The sequence below is a fragment of the Chenopodium quinoa genome, unplaced genomic scaffold (assembly GCF_001683475.1).
Source record: "Chenopodium quinoa cultivar QQ74 unplaced genomic scaffold, ASM168347v1, whole genome shotgun sequence".
Classification (NCBI taxonomy): Eukaryota; Viridiplantae; Streptophyta; class Magnoliopsida; order Caryophyllales; family Amaranthaceae; genus Chenopodium; species Chenopodium quinoa.
Genome location: NW_018745566.1, coordinates 1,105,472 through 1,121,616, shown reverse-complemented (window position 1 = coordinate 1,121,616; position 16,145 = coordinate 1,105,472). Strand labels below are relative to the sequence as shown.

The following is a 16,145-nucleotide window of genomic DNA, read 5'->3' as shown; positions in this document are numbered from 1 at the left end:
AAGAAGAATTATCGGCAGGCCGACAGTTCAGATACTGACGACGCCGTCGTTTACACTATAGCAAGCGGCTTCTCAGGAGGCGGCCCCACTATTAGGGGCAACAAAGACAATATCAGGCGGTTAGATGTTAATTCCGTTCACCAAGGACGGACCGCCAAGAGTTCATTCCCAGAAATTGTCATCACAGAAGAGGATCTGGGAGGTGTTAAGGGGCCGCATGATGACCCCATTGTCATTCAATGTAAGGTGGCCAACCAAAGAGTTGGCCGAATCCTCATAGATACCGGCATTTCCTCTGATCTCATCAACAACAAGTGCTCGGCAAAGCTCAAGTACAAAACCGATTGCCTACATCCGGTATCTCACCCTTTAGTAGGGTTTGGAGGAAGTGTTGTACACCTAGTTGGACGAGTGGATCTACCTATCCGTCTGGGTGAGAAAGGGGAGGGTCGTCACATGGTGGTTCGGTTTTTAGTGGTTGAAGAGTTGTCGGCCTACAATATGATCTTGGGACGACCCACCCTGAACAGCTCTAAAGCTGTCAATATTCCCTCTCTTACGCTGCTCAAATTTGAGAGGGATGATGGGATAGTCGGCTCCCTAAGGGGAGATCAGAAGATAGCACGAGAGTGTTACCTCTCGGATATCAAACCCACTGTGGCGACTGCTGACCAAGTGGTGAAAAATTGACCTTGAGCTCATCAAGGAGGATGCGCCTGCCCATGTAGCAAGCGGCAAGAAAAGAAAGGCTACCCAACTGGGGGCTGAGAGAAAAGAAAAAAGATAGCAATCACTGGCAGAGGAGCGGTCGGATGAATTCCGCCCTCAGCCGACTGGCGAGCACGCAGATGTTGTCATGGACGACTCACGTCCTGACCGAACAGTCAAAGTAGGGACGACTGCTCTCGACGTATTGGGTGAAGATTTGCACCGACTTTTAAAGGAATTCAAAGATATCTTTGCATTCGAAGTACATGAAATGCCAGGAATCAGTCTAGACTTAGCAGTACATAAGCTGGCTGTGGATCCGAAAAAGAAGTCGGTCCAGCAAAAGAAACGGAACCATGGTGAAGAAAGAAGTCAGGCGGCTGTCGCCGAGGTTAAAAAGCTGCTTGATGCAGGGTTCATTCGGCAATGTTACTTTCCTGACTAGGTTGCAAATAATGTACTAGTTAAAAAGCCAAATGGTACCTAGCGCATGTGTGTGGACTATACTGATTTAAACAAAGCATGCTCAAAAGACAGCTACCCACTGCCTAAGATAGACAGTCTGGTCGACTCAACAGCCGGTCACGCCTTAATGAGCTTCATGGACGCCTACTCTGGCTTCCATCAAATTCCGTTGCGGAAGAAAGATCAGGAGAAGACAGCCTTCGTCACTGATAAGGTTGTATTGCTACACGGTCATGCCGTTTGGTTTGAAGAACGCCCCGGCCACCTTCCAAAGAATGATAAACACGGTCTTCTTTGACCAAATTGGGACGAATGTCGAGGCATACATAGATGATATGATTGTAAAGTCCAAACTTCAAACGGATCATCTGGCGGACCTCCGAGAAACATTCACCACACTCAGGCGGCACCATGTCATGCTTAATCCCAAGAAATGTGTTTTTGGGTTGAGTCTGGGAAGTTTCTAGGATTCCTCATTAATCAGAGAGGTATAGAGGCGAACCCTAAGAAAGTGCAGGCGGTTGACAGGCGGTGTTTTACGTCGTTACTAAGACACCTCTATCAAATGATATTTGTAGTCCTAAACATGCAACTAAAAGAGCATAAAGGCAAGTTAAGGGTCGAACACAGGGAAACGATTAAGCACCGCTATTTATCTCCTAATGTTAATCTAATTCGATCAAGAAGTATGGTGGGTAAAGTAATGACTAAAGGGGATAGAATAACAATTAAAACAAGCACTAGGGGGAAGGATCAAACATGCTATGAATTCAACGGAATTAGGCATCGGAAAATAGGTTTACATGTAACCCAAGCAACTCATACAAGGCAATATCAAGAATACTCTCTAATCACCTATCGGGATTAAGAGCTTTCCTAGCTAGCATACACTCACACTATCGTCGTAAGGCATACAAGCTAAGGTCATGCAATAATCAATCACCTAATGACTATTCCTAAGTCGCACTATCGTCACGATTTAGTTCACGTCATTCAACCACAACATGCATATGGCCATAAACATGGAGTGGCTAATAAGTATAAGCACAAGGAAGATTTAATCACAAATATTCCAAATTAACCTAGCCTAGCATACATCAAACTCAAAGCATATCTTCACCAAACCCCTAGTAACAAGAAACTACTCACTAGTCATAACTACAACTACAATCATACTAAGCAACATTATAACCAATGGAATAGTAAGAAAGAAAAAGTTTTTATCAACTAAACTAACAAAGGTAGAAACTTTAATCATAAAAACAAGAGAAAATAGAGAAATGTACCAAAACCTTCATTGAAATCCAAATAAAGAGCCATACATCATTCAATCTCCAAGCTTGACCATACATCAATGTTGCAAAATTACTTCTTCAAAAACTAAGAGTAAAACTAATGTTGATAGGCAATGAAAATTACACTAAAAACTATCAAGATTGTTCAATACAAAAGTGGCTAAAACAAAAAACCTAGAAAAATTCCTTAAAAGCTCTCCTCTAAGGTTTCTATGCTCAAAAAATATCTCTATGATAGAATGTTGTCCCTAGTTAGCCGTTTTGCCTCCCCTTTTGTTAATTTGGGCTGAAACCGGGATTTGAATCAGCAGCAGACAGGCGCGCCCGCGCCTAACAATGGCGTGCCCGCGCTTTAAATGATGGCGCGGCCGCTCCTAGAAATGTGCGCCCGCTCCAAAGTGGGTATTTAATGGTTGGTCCAGCTCATCAACGCGCCCGCGCTCAAGGGATGCGCGCCCGCGCCTAAAGGTGGCGCGCCCGCTCCTCTGGTGGCGCGCCCGCGCCATTTGCCTGGTCTGGATTTCTTCCCGTTTTGCCCTTGTTCCTTCCATCTCCGAATCAACGGCATACACCTGCAATCATGGAACAGGAAAGCAAGGCGTAATACAACGAAAGGGGAGGGGAGCATAGACTACCTAAACCATATGAGTACACATCACGCGCCACAAAGGTAGAATACTCGAACTAGGCGGATCATAGCAAAAACATACTAAAATGGACCGAATTATTACTAAAACTACTAGAAAAGACTGTCCTAAGAGCGACATAAATGTCACTCATCAGCGGTCACTGACATGCAGTCACCTCGCACCGTCCGAGAGGTTCAGAAGTTAACAGGTTGTCTGGCGGCCTTGGGAAGATTTCTCAGCCGGTCAGGTGACAAGTGCCTTTACTTTTTTCAGGCAATAAAGAAGAAAGCAAGGTTTGAATGGGGGCCGGATGCTGATAAGTGGCATTTATGCCACTATTTAGATCCTCTAATCGCGGTATTTTTCTACGTTTGTCCCTTGTTTGTACCCCCTTTTGCTCCGTTTCTCTCTTTATTATGTTTGTGTGCTTTTCCTCGTGTTTTGTAGGCTTTTGGAGTTGATTTTGAGAGAATGAAGAGCTTGGAGAATTGGAGTTCATTTGAAGAGCTACAAAGGAAGTTAAGGAGCAAGCAAGCAAGGCCATGCGAACAGCGCGGGTCGCGCTTTCAGAATGGCGCGGGCGCGCCAAACCCAGCGCGGGCGTGCCTAACATTGGGGTCGAAAATATTGGAGGCAGAATGTAGGCGCGATTTGGGCGCGGCTTAGGCGCGGGCGCTCCTATCATAGGCGCGGGCGCTCCTAACATAGGCGCGGGCGCGCCTAAGTTAGGCGCGGGCGCTCAAGGGCCTGAACTCCAAAACTGACCTTTATTCACTCTTTTAGCCATAACTTTTGATATACACATTGGATTGCGGTGATTCAAATTGCGTTGGAAACTAGACTTGAAGAGCTTTCCAACGATAGGTCGCACGCTACAAGAAGCCTCCTAGAACAGAAGTTATGGATATTTTAATTTGAATGTCGCTGCCAGGCCGAAACCCAGATTGGCGCGGGCGCGCCATTCTACTGCGGTTCTATTTTTAGCCCGATTCTCTCCTATTTTTAAAAGGGGGGATTGTGGGTTTCTTTGGGGGGTTTTCTCTCTCCTCTTTGAGGGGTTAAACCCTAACATCTCTCCATTAATCTTCACATAAATTAGGCTTAGATTTAGTTTTAATCTTTGTTTTTATACTTTGTAATGTAGATTAAGAGTAATTTAGGGAATTTTAGAGAGAGAAAGTGAAGAGCTTCAATGGTGGATTGAAGAAGATGAAGATGCAAAGTGACATTGTTTTGGATTCCTTTTCAATACTTCAATGAGCATTCTAAACTCTATCTCATTTATTGTTCTTTCTTAATTTCTTGCTTGATTAGAGTAGTTGTTTAGTTTAATTGCTTCTCTTTGTTCTTCTTGTTGGGTTTTGTGTTAGTTGTTCATGATTAGTGAGTAATTCCCTTTACTAAGGGATTGGTGATAGCATGTGGTGAATCTTGAATGTATTAGGCTAGACAAATGTTGGTTATATGTGATTAAATATACCTTGTAACCATGTTTTACTAATTACTCCATGTGAATGGCCAATCATGTGTTGTAATTGGGTGGATTGAACTAAGTTATGACGATAGTGTAATTTAGGGATATCCATTAGGTGATCGATTCTATGCAAAAACCTTAACTTTCATAGCTTATGACGATAGTATGAGCATGTGTTAAGTTGGGAAAGCCTTTGACCCCGATAGGTGGTTAGATGTTATTGTTGGTATTGCCTTATATGAGATATTTGGTTTGCATGTAAACTCATTTCCATTGCCTAACTTTATTGAAGATCATTGTCATGTTTGACCCTCTCCCTTGGTGTTAGTTTAACTTAATATTAATCTCATTTTGTTTATTGTTCTATCCATCCTATCTCTTTGACCTAGCTTAATTGGTGGTGGTGTTGATAGTGTTTATGTCGTCTCCGTGGTTCGACCCTCTACTTACCACTAAACTTGTTTAGTGTAGGTGTAGGTTTATAAATATTGTTTGGTTGAGGGTAGTTAGTCCAACGACCTAATTATCCTTCACCAGATGCTGAAGCGGCCTTCCAAAAACTGAAAGTCCATCTACATTCTTTACCAAGGCTGGTCAGTCCCTTGCCCAAAGAAGTGCTCTACATGTATCTTATAGTATCTGACCATGCTTTAAGCGCAGTCCTCCTTGCTGAAAGAGACGGCTTCCAGCTCTTGGTCTACTTTGTCAGCCATGTATTGAAAAATGCCGAGTTGAGGTACCCCCTAGTGGAAAAATTTGGTCTTGCTCTCTTCATGGCCGTTAGAAAGTTGAAGCCTTATTTCTTTGCACATTCAGCCGTTGTATACACAGATCAGCTAATCAAGCGGCCACTCACAACCATGGAGTCGTCAGGCCGAATGATCAAATGGGCCATAGAGATTCAGAGCCTTGAAATCACATTCGAGCCAAGAAAAGCAGTAAAGGGGCAAGCATTTGCTGATTTTATTGTAGAAATAACTCGGCCCTCTAATTCTCAAATTTCAGACCAAGTCTGGAAGGTCTATGTGGACGGGAGCTCCACCTCAAGTGGTTGTGGAGCAGGCGTCATATGTCAGTCGCCAGAAGGCGACAGGTATGAGTATGCTCTACGTTTTAACTTCAAAGCCTCGAACAACGAGGCAGAATATGAAGCTTTACTGGCCGGTATCCGCATGTGCAAGGCGGCTAGGGCAAGAAGAATAGACGCCTGCTCTGACTCACAATTGATAGTGAGTCAATATAATGGCGAAAATGAAGCAACCCATCCGGCCATGATTAAATATTTGCAGGCGGTACGACAAGCGGTCGGGTCACTTGAGGAGTTTCATCTAACTCAAATGCCTAGGTCTAAAAATAACCAGGCGGATGCTCTTTCAAAGCTGGCATCCTCGGCCTCCTGTGATACTCCAAGAACCGTCCTCTGGGAAGTTATGAAGAATAGAAGTATTAAAGAAGATCCTATTGGAATTCTAGATCGAAGTTCAACTTGGATGGACCTAATCAGGGCATACTTAACAGACGACACCTTGCCGGATGATCATTACCAGGCGGCTTTACTGAAAAAGCGAGCGTCCAGTTTTGAGATGCGAAAAGGGGAACTCTTCAAGAAAGGGTACCTTCAACCCCTCTTGAAATGTGTTACCCCAGAAAAAGGACGAGAGGTCTTAGAAGATCTGCACTCTGGATACTGCGCCTCTCATGTAGGCGGCAGGTCGCTTACTCAACGAGCAAGGCGGCAGGGTTACTTTTGGCCTACCTTAGAAGCAAACGCCATGGAGATGGTGAGAAAATGTGACAAGTGTCAAAGGTTTGGCAAATTAATTCACCGTCCAGCTACTGATATCACTGCCATCCATAGCCCACTACCGTTTTCTAAGTGGGGCATGGATATTCTAGGTCCCTATACGCCTGCTACAGGCGGCAGGAAGTACATACTTGTTGCAGTCGACTACTTCACCAAATGGGTAGAGGCAAAGGCTGTTAAGGGAATCAAGACAAAAGATGTGATCTCATTCATCTGGAAAAATGTCATCACTCGGTTTGGGGTGCCCATGTCTATGGTTTTTGATAATGGTCCCCAATTTGAGACGCCTGTTCTCAAAAAATTGGCTAGGAGACCAAGGCATCTCACACTGCTTTGCATCAGTCGGCCGTCCTCAAGCAAACGGCCAAGTAAAAGCTTTCAATAAAATCATCTTAGACGGACTTAAGAAGAAGATTTTGCGAGCAGGCGGCCTATGAGCAGACGAACTACCACATGTTCTCTAGGCCATTAGGACGATTGAAAAAGGGGCGACCGGAGAAACTCCGTTCCTCCTAACTTATGGTGCAGAAGTTGTTCTTCCAATTGAACACTACGAGCCGACTCTTCGAATAATGTTGTATGACGAAGAGGCGAACTGGGAGTCCATGCGCCTGGCATTGGACTCACTTCCAGAACGAAGGGGCAATGCAGCCCTGCGCCATGAAATCTACCGCCTGAGAATGACAAGGTCATATAACAAAAGAGTGCACAGGCGTCCACTCAAAGTGGGGAACTTTGTACTAAGAAAGATGGAAGCCGTCGGTAGGGCTAATGAGTCAGGAAAATTAACTCCTAACTGGGAAGGACCCTACCGAATCTATGAAGAGGTTCGGGATGGCACCTACCGCCTGGAAACACCAGACGGCCAAACTTTGCCTCGGACCTGGAATGTAGATAATCTAAAGAAGTATTATTTCTGAATGATGTAATAGCCAAGAGCTACTAATAAAAGTTTGCTATTTTTCTTCATCTATTTTGTATTATGAGGGGCATGCCGCCTGCTCCATTAGCAGCCGGATACTCTCCATCTTCTTATCAATTGAGGGGCATGCCAACTGGTAGAACAGTCGGCTACTCTCTATTTCACTCTAATACGCATTCAATTAAGAGGGGCACGTCGCCTGTATATATATACAGTCGGCTACTCTACTATACTTAGTTTGCCATGAACTACCTAAGGCCTATGGACAAATGATCAGACCAGGCACCCAGCAAACTGATCCAATCTTTAAACTAATACGACCTGTCCCAACATCATAGCAGGCGTCCGGCGGCATCCATTCGGATGAAATTCGTTGCAGAGAGCAGCTCCCTTTTGGGTGGAACATTGTTCTATAAACTAATTACACGGCACCTAGACGACTGTCCCCAAGGACGACCACGTAGCCGTTTTTGTGACAAGGATAACTCTTAACACTAAACCAAACAAGTGTTAGCAGTTAACATCCGCGTCGGATGACCGTCTGTATTACTTGGGATAAGTACAGCCGGTACCTCTTGAGTAAATAGCCAACAAAAATTGGTGAATCAAGAGGACCAGCCGGCCTCTGCCTCCTGGTGCCTCTACTACTCAAGCGTAAAAGATGACGAATGGGTAACCTCAAAGATTGCCCATAAGCCACTCTCTCATACTTAGTAAGGATTCAAAAGGTATGACGAGTCCGTCTGTCTAAAGGCAAACCAGAGCTCTCGTACCCCGACCCTGCTAAGATGATTTCTTTTCAAATCAAACATGTTTGAAAATCTGGTTCGTAGGTCGACTGCTTTTTGGCAAGCAAGGACTCAAGAACTATTCCTATCTTAATAAACAGGCAGGCTAGTTATAAGCGGCCTGTTCCTTTCTAACTTGAAAAAGATAAACAAACCCAACGTATTCCTAAAATATGTTTGGGGTCTGACTGGGTAAATGTCCGACTGATCGCCTAACTTGGAACCAAGACAACCAGTCGTCCAGGGGCATAGGCAGTCGTTACTTTGTACCTATTCGCAATTTTTGGCTTACAAATTTTAAATAAATGGCTAGCCGAAACAGTCGGTACGACATACAAGCGGATACAAAAGATCCTCTACACTTAGCAAAAAACAAAGCATTAACGATATCCAATGAGCAAAGACGACCGAAAGATGGTCGCCGCATTCATATATAAAAAAACAGCCGGCCATAAAGACCGGCAAAATATTCATAGACCCCAGCCCCCTGGCCGGGTAAAGAGACAAAAATAAACGGCACGCAGGCCAAAGAAAAAGTTGAAGATATAACGGCCGCCTGATCGACATCAACTGTGGGCGCTTGGTCCTTCGAAGCACCCTTCTTAGTTGACTCGCCTTTAGGGGCCGAATCCTTGGTTGCATCCACCTCCATTGGGTCAAGGGCAACCACCACCTCTTCCTCCTTGCTGGCCTCCTGCGCGTCATGCGCCTCAACCGCCGCCTCCATAATCCTTCTATTGTACTCTTCAGTACAAGCGCAGAACTTCTTCTCCCATGAGGCATAATTGGCTTTTGGGAAGAGGCGGGACCAGGTCATTTTTTGGATCTTGGCTAGGTCTTCCATCATGGATTGAACCAAAGCCATCTTGTCAGTCTCATCCTTGGCCGTAAGCTCCTTGGTGATGGCCGCCTCCTGGACCTTCAGCTGTCCTTTGAGATTCTCTACTGATTTCAGCAAAGACTCGTTAAGGTGCGCAGTATGCTTAAGTGGCTCTAGCTCCTCTCAGAGGGTCTTGATGGTTATCTCCAGCTCCGCATTCTTTTTCTTGGCCACCTCCAACTCAGTGCGGACCGTCAAAGTGGCCTGCGCCTGATAATAAAGAATATCAGTTGTCAAAATTTCATTTTGGGCAATTTGAAACATTGCCTTGTCAAAGTCAGAGGTCGTGTACTCGGACCAGGGACTATAAAAGAAAACAGGCGTCAGATACTAAGACAAAAAGCAAGCGTCTTGGAAAACAACGACAAAAAAAAAAAAAAAAAAATTACCTACCAAGTATATCTCAGAGAGGAGACCCATTATGCCGTCAAGATCCAGGGTGCCGACTCCCCGGACCGCGTCCCTCTCCTCAAGAGGGACGGCTGTCACCATGGACTTGGCCATTTCGACCAAGCCCGGTCCTTGCTAGCCGCCTGCATCAAACGGCAAAACATCAGCATGATGTAGTAAATAAAATAAGGAACGAATCAATAAACCAGGGAGCCGGATTGTACCTCTCGGGGGCCGGCTGTCCCTAGAGACTTGAGTAATTTTAGCCCCAGATTGGGGGGTGACCGGCTGCTTTTCGGTCGCTTGCTTCCTGGAAGAACTAGGAGTGCTCCCAGCCGTTTGCTTCCGGGCTTTAGCATCCGGTTGCTGGGAGGAGGAGGGTTTAGAAGTGCCCACCTGCAAAAACGATGGATGGTTAATATTAATAAACACAAATGTATAAAAGACAAAGTCTGAAGGGTCAAAGCTCACTTGGGGCGACTCCTTTGCAGGAGGTTCAGTTGAGGGCCTTTGATTGCCCATTACGGCGGCTCTGAGCATGGCTGCCGCCTTCCTGGAAGCAGAAATATTGTCCATAGCTTCCGTTGAAAAGATACAACCGAGAGATAGGAAAGTTATGAGGAGTAAATCAACATCTGCTTAAAAAAGAAATAAGGTGTCGGCTACCTCTCGAGACCCGACTACTCAGGCCACAGGCGGCTAGGAAGTATTCATCATATAGCCACCTGAATTTGGGGATACAGTGTAAAGGCACCTACTCCCGTTCCCCGCTAGTGGGGTTGAATTGTGTCTTCACCTTGAAGAGCCCTCGGTCAAGGATCTCTTCCCTCTCTTTGTGCGGAACAGGCGGCATGCTAACATCGCCTGCAAGGAGGGGCAGATTTCTATTCCATCTGTTGTACCGCTTGTTCAACAGAGGATCGGAGGTTTGGATGAGGTAGAAGGTGTTCCTCCAATCCTTCCATTTATTTTCTTTCCCTCTCGTCATCAAGTAGCCCTTGTGGCTTGTTAGCTGGTACCAGCCGGTACCGCTTGTTTTGGGGGTCCGACTTAAATAGTTCATATGGGTGAACGCCTCAAAACTTGGCTCCACCCCGTGCATTTCACATCCGGCCACATAGCCAAGAATGTTAAACCAAGAATTCGGGGCTAGCTGCCATAACCCCACCTCATATCCATCGAGGATTTTCTAAACAGCCGGATGCAAGGGAAATCGAAGCCCCGCCTTAATGGCTGCCTCATAGCAACCAAAGCAGGCGTCTCTATAACCGATCGTCTCAGGCCAGACTACCGCATCCTCAGCATCCGGCACAAATAAATCAAAATCTGGACCCATCTCATGGTCCGATAGAAAGGTGTCTAATTTGTTTTTTCATGGCCTTGATGCGGCCCTTTGGGACATGACAGAAGTAAGGAGTGTTCAACTCCTTGTTAGAGGCGGATGGTTCTGACCATTTGTCCCCCTTCGCGACCGCATGAGAAAGTCTTGACTCACGCAGTCGGGAGTGCCTCTCCTCCAAGTTCAGGGAATGACGGCTTGAGGAGCTAGAGCTGGACTCACTATCAGAAGAGTCCGACTCCTCCCCTCTCTTAGAGGGGGCCGACCCCTCTCCTTCAGTAGGGGTCAATTATCGACTAGCTAAGTCAACAGTGAAGTGGGTAGGGAACACCTTGGCTCCCTCCTCTAAGCTCCCAGCGACAGAGCCACTTTGGTTGACTTCAGCATCAGGCGCCTGGTCAGATGTCTCGCTGGCCGACACATAAAAGGAGGAGCCATCAGAGTTGGTGATCCTGGCAGTTCTCTTAGTTCGAGCCATCGTATTCTGCACAGACACAGAGACAGTCGGGCTATGTATAAAGGGCAAAGTTTGGTCCGGAAAGGGGCAGGCGGCACTCCTAGTCCTAGATTCAGCCGTCCCCGGTGACCGACTGATCACTACCCTAGGTCGTGCCGGGTGCTTTCGAGGTACCATAGTTCAAAAGAAATAAAAAGAAAAGTAAGAGAATAGACGGTTACCTGAATGATTGGAGAATTGATGAAGTTGTAATGTTTCTACGAGTACTGCTGTGTGTTTACCCAAGGTTAATGGGTTCCTTATAACTTGTGATGTCAATCATACGTTGCACTTTATTGGCAATGGTTTCTAGTCTTATCTAGTTCCTGTGTTAGTTATTGTATCTGTTCTAATGTACTCTTGGAGTATACTCTTCTGGTAGTGCTAATTTATGCTCATTTGGAGACATTGGGGAAGGGAGGAGGAATAAATGGGCGCTGAGGCTTGAGATGGAGAAAAATTAAAGGCAATTTATACCTATATATTGAAAAAAAAAAATTTGTGACAGATGTGATGAACAAATCCAAAAGGTCCAAACAATTAAAATGATAAATGGAGGGAATCTTTATTTGTGCTGCTCCAAAGTGCCTCAAGTCTTTTCTGAAAAAGTCTGAATTTGAGTCCTACATACATGAAAGCCATGCCCATTTGCTTCAGCCTAATATGAAAAGGGAAGAGAAGAATGAACCAAAGGGATCAAACTCTAAGCCCTCCTCAACTGTAGATACAACACTTTGAAGTCCATCAAGGCCTAATTTTTCTCCTAGTCTAAACCATCAGGTGAATGATCGTGAGGATAAAGTCCGCTACCAGCAACATTGCCTGGAATTTGTCTTTATTAAGCATTTGTTGGTAATTAAGGTTGATAAGTGTTAGAAGTCTGTTTTCATTGAGATTCTGCTGAATTTGCTGGTATTTGTATAGTAGAAGCTTGGTGAAATTGAGAAAGTTGCATTGATAGTTTCAGAGGGTTAGTTATTACTTATTAGAATGTGGGCGCAATGTGTGATCTGTGTTGCTTGGTGTAACAGATAAGGATCAGATATAATCTATGTAGTCTAGTGGACTGTTTTCTGGAAATTCTGTTTATGGTCTAATATGATGTGTCCAATTGTCATATTTAGTACCTTTTATCCGAAATTAATGGTCACATATATCATTCTGGGATGTTTAAAAAAGTGATAATCTTTTCATAAAATACTGATGGATTGTGCTTGGATTGTAATGTATATTCCCATTTGGAATAAATTTCATGCTTTTACTGTGAAAGCTTACATTGCCTAATTTTTCATTACATTTCTCCCCTGGTGAGCTTACATTGCCTTCTTAAAAAGCTTCTTATGTTGATTTATAGCATGAAAATATTTCTAGATTCACCTTATTAATTAGCTTCTTGTTTAAGGAAGGAGGGATTGCTGATAAACTGTGGCTGGATCTTGTACCTATTTGCAGGTTTGGCATATTAGAACAACTCAGTGTTTGTGATGCTATGAACGTGTTCATTCTATGGGAGTTACAAGTCTTTGTTTTTCTCGAGATGGAAGTCAGATATTGAGTACATCTTTTGACAGCACTGCCAGGTTTGGATCTCATGCTTGACTTACGACATTTATTATTCAATTGGCTAATATCTTAGGTAGTTTTGACTAGTTGGTATTCTGCAATTTGCTAATGTTCTGTGTTGTATTCTGAGTTCTTTATGGTTTCTCCTATATTTGACCCTAGCTGTTCCAATCAGATTTTTTTTTTCTAATTTTTTTATGTTGCTATTGTCTAGCTTGATGGGCTCTCCACATTGGTCTTATAGAATTTATATATATTCACTATTTTGTGTTATTGATTGAACTCAGGGGTCATGGTATGAAGTCTGGGAAATCGTTGAAGGAATTTCGTGGGCATACTTCTAATGTGAATCATGCAATATTTACAAATGACGATAGCCATGTGATCACATCATCTAGATGTTTCAACCAATCTTTTTTTTTTTTTTTTTTTAATTTGAGTTATTGTATATTTTTTAATTTGTAATGAATGTATACTTCATAATAAACATAAATCTTAGTATATAATATAGTTTGTATATTATTTTGGAAAATTTTCAATTTTTTTTTTTATTTAAAGAAATGACTATTTGCAATTGGCGTGGTCCTTAGCCAGCTGCTAATAGTCTTTTTTTTTTATTTTTAAAAAAAGACAGTTATTAGTAGCTCGCCTAGTACTACGCCAGCTGCAAATAACCACTACTAGCAGCTGGCCTAGTACTATGCCAGTTGCGAATAAATACTATTAGCAGCTAGCCTAGCACTACGCCAGTTGCGAATAATGACTATTAGCAACGAACAAGCGCAGTTGCAAATAATAATCTTATTAGTAGCCCTCGCAATAGCAGCCCCACGCGCCAATTGCTAAAAGCAACTTTTCGCCAGTTGCTAATAGCGTGTTTTTCCACTAGTGAGTTTCCTTCCACCTATTGTAAAAGGTAGTGAAACCTTCATTCTCTTTTTGTTTAAGCATTTCAAGTTCCCTATGATCAGTTTCTACTTGAATATTACATTTGTATCTATCAATAAAAGCATGTATAATAGACTCCCAAGTAGCGATCTTCTCGGTGTGCATGGAGAAGAATCATTGTTGGCATACTAGCTCAAGAAAGTGAGGGGAAAACTTTCTTGTCAATTCCCTTGATCTCCATGATTGTTTCAAAGGCCCTCAAATGGAATTAAGGATTGTCGATGGCCTTGAACTTAGGGATGTCATTGGCAGAAAACTTTTGTGAAAGAAGTTCCTTATCCACTAAGACCTCTTTGGAACTAATTCCAAAGTACTTGTAGTCATTAGAGATTTCGACTGGTACTTGCTTGTTAGGGTCTTCGACTCGAGTGGTGAGTCCTTTGAGCATTTCAGCAAGTCCATTCATAGTTTCTTGAACTTTCTCAAAATCTTCTTGACTAACTTCCATTCTTATCTTTCTTTCCTTTCGGAGTGGTCTATCAAAAAGAAGTACTTGTATAAAGGTATTGTCTTTGATTAAACGTCCTTTTCGTCTTGACCAAACGCTGTGGAAAGGGAAACCATGGACACTCATTGTTAATTACTTGATTCAAACTCGATTCAACACGCATAGGTGTATGAGGTGAATGATATGTATGGGGAATGCAGGTAAGATGAGAGAATGTGGAAAGTGTTATAAGAAGGAGAGTGTAAGGTATGTGATGATGTAAAGGGAAAGAGTGTATTTGTGGAAAGATATGGAAAAATCAAGAAATAGAATGGACCCTCAACTCAAATGACAGAAAGGACGACTCATGCATAGACCTAAGACATGGTCATAGTGTGAAAAAGGTATGTACAAGGTGTGTGCAAAGACTCGTGAGTGAAAGTGATATGTTCAAGACTCGTGTAATGACCATCACTACTAGAAATAGGCCGAATACCGACAGACTGCTTCCGACTGATACGTATTTCCGTCGGAAAAATCAAAAATTTTGACGGATTTTTTTTCCGTAGGAAATCCGTCGGAATTTTTCGACGGAATAAAAATCCGTAGGAAAATTTAGGCTGTTTCGACGGAATATTCCGTAGGAACAGTAAATTACCAACGGAAATAAAATCCGTCGGAAATTTCCGACGGATTTTATCCGTCGGAACATTAATTTTCCTAAGGAAATAAAATCCGTCGGAATTTTCCGACCAATTTTTTCCGTCGGATTTCTACATTCCGACGGATTTTCCATCGGAACTATTAAAAAATAAAAAACAAAAAAAAAAGCATAACCCTATTTTCCCCTTATTTCCTCCTCAGCCGCCACTCCCTTATTTCCCCCTCTCTCTTCTTCTCTTCCCTTTCTCTTTCCTCTCCTCTTAGACTTCTCACTCCTCTCCTCCCTGTTTCTCTTCTCTTCTCCTCCATTTCTCTCTCCTCTTCTTAGTCTCACTCTCTCCTTTTCTGTTCTCTTCGGAACCCTTTCACTGTCCTCTTCGTTTTCTTCTCCCGTTCCACTCCTCTTCGATTTCTTCTCCCCTTTCACTCTCCTCTCTGTTTCTCAAGCGTAGCCACCAACGTCAACCACCGCAACATCAGCACCAACAACAACGTCAACCACCAACATCAACCAACGACAACGACGCAACAACCACCAGCTTCACCGGGATTTTTGATATGATATTTCGAGATCAAGAACCGAGCAACCGCGACAACCACCACCGACATCAACAAATTTGAAGAACATTTTTTTGAATCTTTCGTATTTTTTTTTTTTTTATTTTGATTTTAGATTTGTAAATCTAGTTTGTGTTCTTTCGTTTTTTTTCGGATTTTGATTTTTCTACTTTTGTATTTTTCAATTTGTATAATAGATCTGTTTTTGTTCGATTTGTGGGTTAGATCTGGTTTTTTAAATTTATATATTCAATTTTTTTATTGCGTTTTTCTGAATATTTTCGGTTTTTTCAGTGGTCTAGGCGGGTGTGGTGGTGGGTGGGTTAGGGTTAAGGGGGAGGGTGAAGTACGGTGGTCAGGGTGGGGGTGGTCTGGGTGGGGATGGGGGTGGGTTTGGTTAGGGTTAGGTGGGGTGGGTTTGGTTAGGGTTAGGTGGGGTGGGGTGGGGTGGGTGAAATATGGTGGTCTAGGTGGGTGTGGTACGGTGGTGGGCTTTCTTGGCAGGTAGGGTGGCAACTATTTAGTTAGGGTTAGGCAGGGTGGGTTTGGTTGGTGTTGTTACGGTTGTTGGGGTAGTTTGGGTGCGTTAGGGTTTAGGGTTAGGGTTAGGCAGGGTGGGTGGTTGGTGTTGTTACGGTTGTTGGGTAAGTTTGGGTGCGTTAGGGTGAGGGTGGGGTTGAAAAGGGTTTTTGGGTGGCTAAAGGTGCTGGTTTTTTTTTTATATTTTTTTTATGCTGTTTCCGACGGAATTTTCGTCGGAAGTTTCCGGCCGGAACTCCTCTTCCGACGTTAGAAT

At 43.5% G+C, this 16,145-nt stretch overlaps 1 long non-coding RNA gene across 1 annotated transcript; it reads left to right on the top strand.

The window, feature by feature from the left end:
* Window positions 1-12,009: 12,009 nt before the first annotated feature.
* LOC110716234 lies at window positions 12,010-13,438 on the top strand. The gene is made up of 3 exons (XR_002510439.1): window positions 12,010-12,497; window positions 12,643-12,770; window positions 13,041-13,438. It is a non-coding gene; the product is annotated as an uncharacterized LOC110716234 (long non-coding RNA).
* The last annotated feature ends 2,707 nt before the right edge of the window (window positions 13,439-16,145 follow it).